This window comes from Helicoverpa zea, chromosome 24 (assembly GCF_022581195.2).
Source record: "Helicoverpa zea isolate HzStark_Cry1AcR chromosome 24, ilHelZeax1.1, whole genome shotgun sequence".
Lineage (NCBI taxonomy): Eukaryota > Metazoa > Arthropoda > Insecta > Lepidoptera > Noctuidae > Helicoverpa > Helicoverpa zea.
The window spans coordinates 3,459,355-3,468,499 of record NC_061475.1 but is presented as its reverse complement, the minus strand read 5'-3'; positions in this window follow the sequence as shown (position 1 = coordinate 3,468,499).

Genomic DNA, 9,145 nt, shown 5'->3' with positions numbered 1-9,145 from the left:
CTCAGGCCTCCTCTCACACAGAGAAGAATTGAGCATTAATCACCACGCTTGCTCAATGTGGATTGGTGATTTCAGACTATTTAGTCCTGGATTCCTCGAGATGTTTTCCTACACCTTTTTATCAGCCATTGGTGTCCAAGATATACTTAGAAAGTACATACACACTTAGAAAAGTTGCATTGGTACTTGCCTAACCTGGATTTGAACCCACGCCCTCATAACTGAGATACTTGTCTCCTGTCGTATTGTGGTGCCAGATGTGGGTAAGATAAGTAAGTAGCTCTACCTTCCATAGAGGGATCTACCTCCGCATTTTAACCTCAAACCAATTTTTGGAGTCTGATATACGGCAAATAAATTAAAATTTTTTCTTTGCACAAAGAAACCCGGACTTAACATTTTTTTTTTTCAATGAGAGTGATATTACCTACTATATAATAGGATTCAAAACATACTCCATGAATTAGGTACAGAAATATATCGGGTGTGTCGTTCATAATCACATTAAATGAAATGCGTTAATATACTGGTTAATATATGTCCATTAACACAAAGAAAAAAGAAAAATACGTAAATATAAAAAAATGAATTTTTCAAACAAAGTAAATACAATAAAAATGAGCGAAAATTAGAACACCATATAAAAGTCAGTCATTACAAACAACTGTAATTCTTCCTTGAAAACTGACAGCTGTCAACTGATCAAAACATTCGATACTCCTAACTTTATCTCTGCTTTACACATGATGTTGTAAATTATAAAAACGAAAAATGACTCCTGTGGCTAAACCACTGAATGGATTAGGTTATTTTTTTACAATTCGCCATAGAATATCATAAAGTATTTGCGATAGAATTTAATGTGATTGTGAACGACACACCCGATATATCTTACTACATATTATTATTAACTCTCTCATAGCGAGCCTGCAGAAAGAGATTTCTTAAGAAATAAGCAGTGCCTTTGTACTCGATTGACGATTTTTGAATCGACTTAGAAAACTTAACTTTTAATATTTCGCGGTTTACTTTTATGTATTTCTCAGCTCAAAGAGTTTAGTTGATACTCTTTCTATACGAGTTTCTATACGAGAAAGAGTGCAGCACTCATTTAGTCGAAGTCCATACAAAATGTAGGCTCCGGTAGCAATTGCGTTGTTTTTGTACGCTCCTACACTCACGCCATGCATTTTTCACCATTCACGACGACTATCACACCGTGTTGTAACAAATGACTGTCCAATTTCATATGAGCGCTGTTAAAATTATCCTAAATTTCACTGTTTTATATGTTACAGCCATAGTGATCAAATAAATATTTTACATAATGACTGGTCATTTTATATAATTCCCAAATTGACTAGACAATATATGATAAATTAATCACTTTTTCCGGATATTATTCATACATAATAGTTTTCAAAGTTAGCCAAAGTAAAAAATATGGTATAATCAATTTACTACTGACAAATTCTTAAAGTAATTACCGACTTCTTTATGATAAATCATCAAATGACTCCTCTCGCTATGGGCTAGCAGCGTGAGGGAGTGTCAGACTGTTAGTGACTTACAGGGGTTTACTGAATTTGTTCGACGAGCGCGTGGAACAACTCGCGCCGCCGAGACGGGCTCGTGTCTCCTAGGACACGGAAGGACGAGATCCGAAACTCACAGACCCACCTACTATGCCTACGGTGGCGGACAGTCGTCTCTCGACACCCGGCGCCCGTGCTGTCTTCCACGTTCACAACAGCAACTGGGATGAGAGGTGTGAACTTCTCTAGCATGTCAGCTTCCCAGAAGGAGACGACGGCATCCCCTTACCTCTCGCCCCGGAACATTGTCGATTGCCTCGACAGGACTCAAGGAGGGGACTTTTTAACCGACTTCCCAAAAAGGAGGAGGTTCTCAATTCGGCCGGTATGTTTTTTTTTTCTATGTATGTACATCGATTACTCCGAGGTTTATAGACTGATTTACGTGATTCTTTTTTTCGCGGAATAGCTGCCAGTTGGTCCCATAGTCATCAGGTCAGGATCTGATGATGGAAACCCTGAGAAATCGAGGGCAACTTTCGAAAAATGGTAAGCATACATAGGGTTCAACCTTGACACTCATATGTATGCCTGATAGCACTATTCAACAGTGAAGGTTTGGAGCTGACCTGATGATGGAGACCAGAGGAGGTCGAGGGAGCTCGATAACTGAAAATGAAAACTACCTCGTGTTTGGGCTTATATTCTTCGTATCAATGAGAAATTTCCAGTTATGTGGATAGTGACCTATTCGTTTCACTGAAAAGCTCAAAATAAAAAACTTAAAAAAAAAAAAAAAAAATTGTAAAAATTTTTAGTGTTTTGGGAAGTCGGTTATATTGTTTTGTAAAAAAGTTTTTCGTCAATATTAACGCGTGTAGGTCGGCCACAAGACACTTAGCGCTAGTTCAGACACGACGGGAACCGCACGATTATAGAATCGCATGGAAATCGCGCGGATCTTATTTATATGAGTTAGTTAGTAATCGTTCAGACATAACCGCGCAGTTAATCAAGCCGCGCGGTTACCGCAACCCAACCGCCAGAAAGTAAAATCGCGCTGCTCCCGCGCGTTTCTATTACTATGGAGTCTTTACTTCGCGTTCAGTTGCGTTGCGGATACCGCGCGGTGAGCACGTCACTGCTCGTGAGTTCGCCATGGATCGTTTCGACACTGAACTATTTATTGATGAGGTGGAGAAGAGACCTGCAATATGGGACATTCAGTGTCATGATTACTCAAATAAAATTATCAAGAACCGAGCTTGGCAAGAGTTGGTGGAGATATTTGGAAATTGCGAAGACACGTTGGAAAAACAGAATACTGACCATGTACTAGTCGGTCACGTAATATTGGATGCACCCAATACCGCCTTTTTCTTTTCTTTTTTTTAAGGTGCAACCACAGTAAACACACTTCTTCGTCGACCTCCATTTTGAAACTGACGCTAACACGCACGAAATCGCATACTAACCGCGCGTGTCTGAATAGCTTCACAATTTTGCGGTTTCAAACCGCGCGATTCGTAAACGCACGATTCCCGCATGTCTGAACGCAGCCTTAAAGCTGGGTACTCACTTAGCAGTGTAGCACGTAACGTATCAGATACGGTATCAAGTGAGTACGTAGGCACGAGCCCGCTGCAAGCCTCTCGCGCGTGGAGCGCTGTAAGCTCGCAGTGACCCGCCGAGTGGCGGTTTCACTGCGAACACAAAGGCGGCTCGCAATGTGTTCATGAGAACTGTGGACGAGCCGTACCCACTTGCAGGTTGATACCGTATCTGATACGTTACGTGCTACACTTCTAAGTGAGTACCCAGCTTTTTACATAGTTAACAGGAAATAATAATCAGTACCTACTTGTTTTATTACATTATCCAAGTCTTTGAAGATATTATTTAAAATTGCTAGTTAATGAGATTAATTCTGTGTCAATTATCACTTTATCTAAATTGAGTAGATATTATAAATAATGAACGTAGAACGTGGAAGTACGTAGAACTGAACTAAACATGAGTGATTTTAAAAATAGCTTACTTATATTTGTTTAATTTACTCTTCAAGTCATTACATTAGATGCGAATCAAACATAACGCAACAAAAAGATCTTAAACTACCTTATATTTTTAACAAAGTGGATTCCGTGCCGTGCATATCAAAGACCAGAAATATTATCTACGAATTATAAGAAAGTTACAAAATAAGCTTCGCATCAGAAATCAGAATCTCTGTGTTTTGCCAAGCTAGAGCATCATCTGCCGAGCCTTTTCCCAACTATGTTGGGGTCGGCTTCCAGTCTAACCGGATGAAGCTGAGTACCAGTGCTTTACCTGACCTCCTCAACCCAGTTACCCGGGCAACCCAATACCCCTTGGTTAAACTGGTGTCACACTTCCTGGCTTCCGACTACCCGTAATGACTGCCAAGGATGGTCAATGACCGGGAACTACAGTTTAACGTGCCATCCGAAACACAGTCATTGATGTCCAAGATATACTTAAAAAGTATATACAAACTTAGAAAAGTTGCATTGGTACTTGCCTGACCTGTACTGGGATTCTATAAAACTCGATCAACAACTCGCATTTCACTTCGATTCGTAATGTCATTTCATACTTTAGGGGAGGTAGGGGAGGGATGGGCACTTTTTCACAATTTATTGCATAAAAAATCAGATTTTACAGATCATTATCAACTTTTATTGCCATTTCTTATATTCGGCTAGATATAATGAAAGAGCTTTCCTAAAAATTACAATCAAATTACAATTAAACGAGTTGTAAGTCCTTTGCCTCGACGTTTTGTGGGCTTTATCAGGGGCAGTAAATCAGACTCCAGTTGGTCAATTAGCTCCTTTGACAATCTATATATGCTCACATAGTCATCATCGCGAGTTAATAAAGGTAAACTACGAATTCTAGCAGATTGTTGACGCTTTTCTAAATTATCTAAAGCATGAGCTTCTTCTAATAAAGATTTAAGCAAAAACATTCTAGCCATCGTTAAATGTAGGCACTTAATCACTTTAAAACACTTAGAACTTTATTTAAACACTATTTTAAATATAATAGTCTCTAGATCAAGTTGGCAACGGTACCTGAAACAAGATTCTATAAAGGATTTTTCGCGCAGATTTATAACCTCACAAATTTTCACTGACGAAGAAAAGCCTCCCTACCATAGAGAGCATTGGACACTTTTGACTTAGTTTATGAAAAAAAAAATCGGTAAAAAAACTTTTAAGTTAAACGGTTTTATCTTATGTGCACTGAAAACTAGAAAATAAAAAATAGTTACTTACCTGTCAACCTACGTAGGTGGTCCCGGTCATATTAGACTAAAATAAAAACGTGGGGCCCATTAACTATTGCTGTAGTACTCTCTTCTAAAGGTATAATAGGTGTGGATTGCATCGACTTACTATAATTGTAACTGGAGATTTTGACAATCAATAATTAATAATAGAAAATACACATACCTTTCATTAGTTTTCTCTTTATAACGATCCGAAACCGCAACAAAATATTTAAGTACTTTTACGAGTGTTTGTTCTTGACAACTCACAGAAATGACAGATAGTCTATGGATGAACACCGTTACCAGTCGGTAACGTAAACTACCCAATTAAAAAAAAACAAAACTATGATCAGAAATCAGAATAAAAGGACCCCCCTTTTATTCTGATTTGATCATGTCTCCCAACTGCCCATCTCTCCCCTACCTCCCCTATAGATAGACAGATTTTGACAAATCTGTCAAAATCTCGACTTTGATTTAGTTCAACTTGTCAACACGCTCGATAGTGAAGCGCTAGTGTAGTTTGACAATGTCAATCACGAAACTTTAAGGTAGAATTCCGTGGGTCGCGATTGTCGCAGCCGCGCGCGACAAAAGTCAACCTATGAAAATGTATGGCACCGCTGCCGAGGGCTGCGACAGTCGCGCGCGGACGACGAATTTCGTGAGCCGCTCGCGGCCGTACGCTTCTCAACATGGTCTAGCGCTTAATAACATCTATAGAATTTTAGTAAAACCAGAATTAAATTTTTGACAATGCCGCGAGCAGCTTACGAAATTCGTCGGCCGCGCGCGACTGTCACGGGCCTCGACAACGGTGCCATACATTTTCAAAGGTTGACTATTGTCGCGTCCACGGAATTCTACCTTTAGATCGAAGTCGAAGTGAGAGTGATGTCGAAGTGAGTTGTGATATTTTATAGAATCGACATGCTGGAATCGAACCCAAGCCCTCTTACTTGAGAGGTTGTTTCTTAACTAGGCCACCAGGAGTTTTTTACTATAAGCATCTCATCAGAAATCAGAATCTCTGTTTTTTGTCAAGCTAGAGCAGTGCCCCAAATAATTGCTTCGCACATTTTGGAGCGCATTGGTGTAACAGCGCCCACAGTTTTCAATCGTCAACGGAAATAGATGCGACGATTCGCGTCCCCTCGCTCGCTTTCGCTTTATTTATTTAAACTACAAAAGCTCCAATGCAATCGTTTGTGACTAACGACGGTACTATTGACTAGTCTCGCTAAAAGCTCCTCCAAGCTTTATCCTTTACAAAGCTCTGATAGAGCTCAAGCTGTAGCTTTTATTTATTTTAGGTATTTTCGACTATTTTTGCATTTGTGATATTGCTTTATAGCTATGTATATACGCAGCTGCATTACAGATTTAAAGCCATGTATTTACAAGAAATCGTCTGGATCGAAGCGGCAGCAGCACCGATTCCATGTAGCTACTGCAAATGCGGTCGGCAGTTGTAGTCGACAGCTCGTTTCCAAGAAGTATTTTAAATGTAAGCATGATTAGTCTTCAATAACTTATGAGTACAACTATGGTTAGACGTAACATTTGTGTTGTTTTTGGGAGAGCACCATTGTTTTATATCAGAGTCGACTAGTAAGCGATTATCACCGCCATGGACACCAAATACACTACCAACGCGTTGCCGGCCTATTAAAAAGTATGCTTAACTTTTTTTAAGGTTTGAAGTCCGCATTCATCATCAGCTTTTCAATCGTATCACTGCAATTCCGCATATTTAGATAAAATACAGAAATATGTAGTTTTCCCGCGATTACCATATCGTTCGGCAGTGGACGGAAATTGACCGATACGATGATGATTGATAAATTATCTTATGTAGTCATAAAAAGCTATGACACGTTCGCACACGTTGACACGCATTTAAAGAAGTTAACTTTATCTTACTATTTTAACTTCAAAATCGATATGATTGACGAGCCATAAAAATAATTGGTCATGAATCGATTTTCTAGTAGATGGTTGGACGTAAACTCGATGGGGTGACAGGCATCGAGATTCAATCAAATGGAACTGCTGAACAAACAGTTATGCTGTAAGCGATAAGCTATTGGTGTCTACAAACATTCATATCATCTGCCTAGCCTTTTTCCGACTATGTTGGGGATGACTTAAAGTCTAGCTGGATGCAGCTGAATACCAGTGTTATAGAAGAAGCCACTGCCTATCTGACCTTCCCGGGCAAAACAAACAACTCATTATGCCGACATACCATAAACAAAAGTTCAACTAAGATTCATGTACAGTACCTACACAGAAAATTCAGTGCCGCCAGAGTTTTATAAGATATTCTTCTATGCTTCTGTCAAAGGTTTCACCCGTTTCCTTTGGAACAACTAAACGCACTTGGATAAAAAGTAGCTCAATAAGTTATCTACGAATTTTGAAATATAATATCATCAAAACATATTTGGGCTTCTCCGTGAGAGAGGAGGCCTGTGCCCAGCAGTGGGACGATAAAAAGGCTGTAACTGTAACTGTAACTGTATATTTGGTATTTTTTGCGTAAATAGTACATGATAAAAATAGCTGCCTGTGTGTACTCGGTAGTGTAGCTTTTTTTTTAAATAAAAATAAATTATTTGCACCCAATACCCCGATAGCACATTGTCTTTGCCCGAATACTACGCTTTGCTACGGTGTAGCCGGCCGCATTATCGCGATAACACGCTCGCGAGATTTTATAGACACGGGGTTACGAAAGCGCTACGAGTAGCAGGCCTGAGTAAATTATTTTCATAATTTTTGTGTAAACCCCACTATGCTTTTCTCCACTACAGATGTCTTGCACATAAATTTATTTTTTCATACTAAAACGCTTATCTCTTATAGTCTAAGCGGTAAGTAATCAGTCGATGAAGGAGCCTCAATCTAATATTCCCACTATAACCTAATAATCGAGTCTTCTAGGTAATGGCCGCACTGGACAGTGTTTCTAGCAAGGTACCTTTAAGATGTAAAATTATCTTGGCAGTCAAGTAGTGCTCGCTCATCGGTAAGGCTATGGAATTCAGATAATTGAGTCGCTTTGAATAATGTCCAAGATATACTTGGAAAGGACATATAAACTTAGAAAAGTTGCGTTGGTACTTGCATAACCTGGTATCGAACCCACACTTGAGAGATTGGTGCTTTACCAGATAGGCCAAAACGATCCCATAATCGAATTAATAGTATACATACGTTTTAAAAGTCTAAAATGTCTAAAATGTTCATTTAAATATAAATACTTCTATAGGTAAATACATTTTCGCAATTTTTCCTTTATCTGTACTATACAGGGTGTCCAGTAAATAGCACGTAAGTATTGTATCTTTCCAAAATCACCATTAAACAAGCAAGTTTTTAACTTTGTTGTACAAAACTGCCCCATAAATTTTTTTCTCACCACTGTAGGTTAAACTTAAGTGATAAGAAAATAGTTCTGTGCAAATTTAAACAAAAAATTGTATTTCTTAAAAACATTCTTGTTTTTGATAGAAAAAAATACTTATTAATAAGTAAAGTAACCATTCACGAATAATTTGATGTAAAAAAAAGTACTAGAAAAGGATTTTTTTTGATTACGAGATGCTTAAAAATCTGTTTCAAGGTAGAGAATTTTCGGTATTTCGGAAAATTTTGTAAAACTGTAAATCCGTAAGATTTTGCTGAACATATATTGTGTTGTATTGATAGGTAGTGACCCAAGCTATCACCCCCTGCAGTATGTCGTGCTATTTACTGGACACCCTGTATAACGTTGCTTCGTGCCGAATTTCAAGATTCTGAGTTCACGGGAAGTATCCTGTAGGTTTTGATTCCTTTGCAAGTGTCGAAAATTTGTTGAAAATATCGACATAATCGGCAGTATCTTTTGATTGGCTTGGCTTAGAAGTTTGATTATGATTTGATATTCACAGCTTAAAGTGACAATAGACCCGAGTATTTCATGTGAATTTCAGCTTGATACGTCCACGAGTTCTTGAGTTCTTGAGATAAAGGGTCTTGACAGACAAACAGACAGACAGACGGACAACAAAGTGATCCTATAAGGGTTCCGTTTTTTCCTTTTGAGGTAGGTACGGAACCCTAAAAATAAAATATAGTATTGTTTTAAATGGAAGAAACCGAAGATATGGAGCAGTAAAAATACCGAACAAACTGTCGGAGTGAATATTTCTTGGGGAAAAAATCAATTGGGTACTCTCCGCCCATCCGTTTAGAGTAATGATGGATGGGGCTGAAATATCGTTTCTTAACTTCAAAATGAGTCTAATCAATCTTATACTTCGCC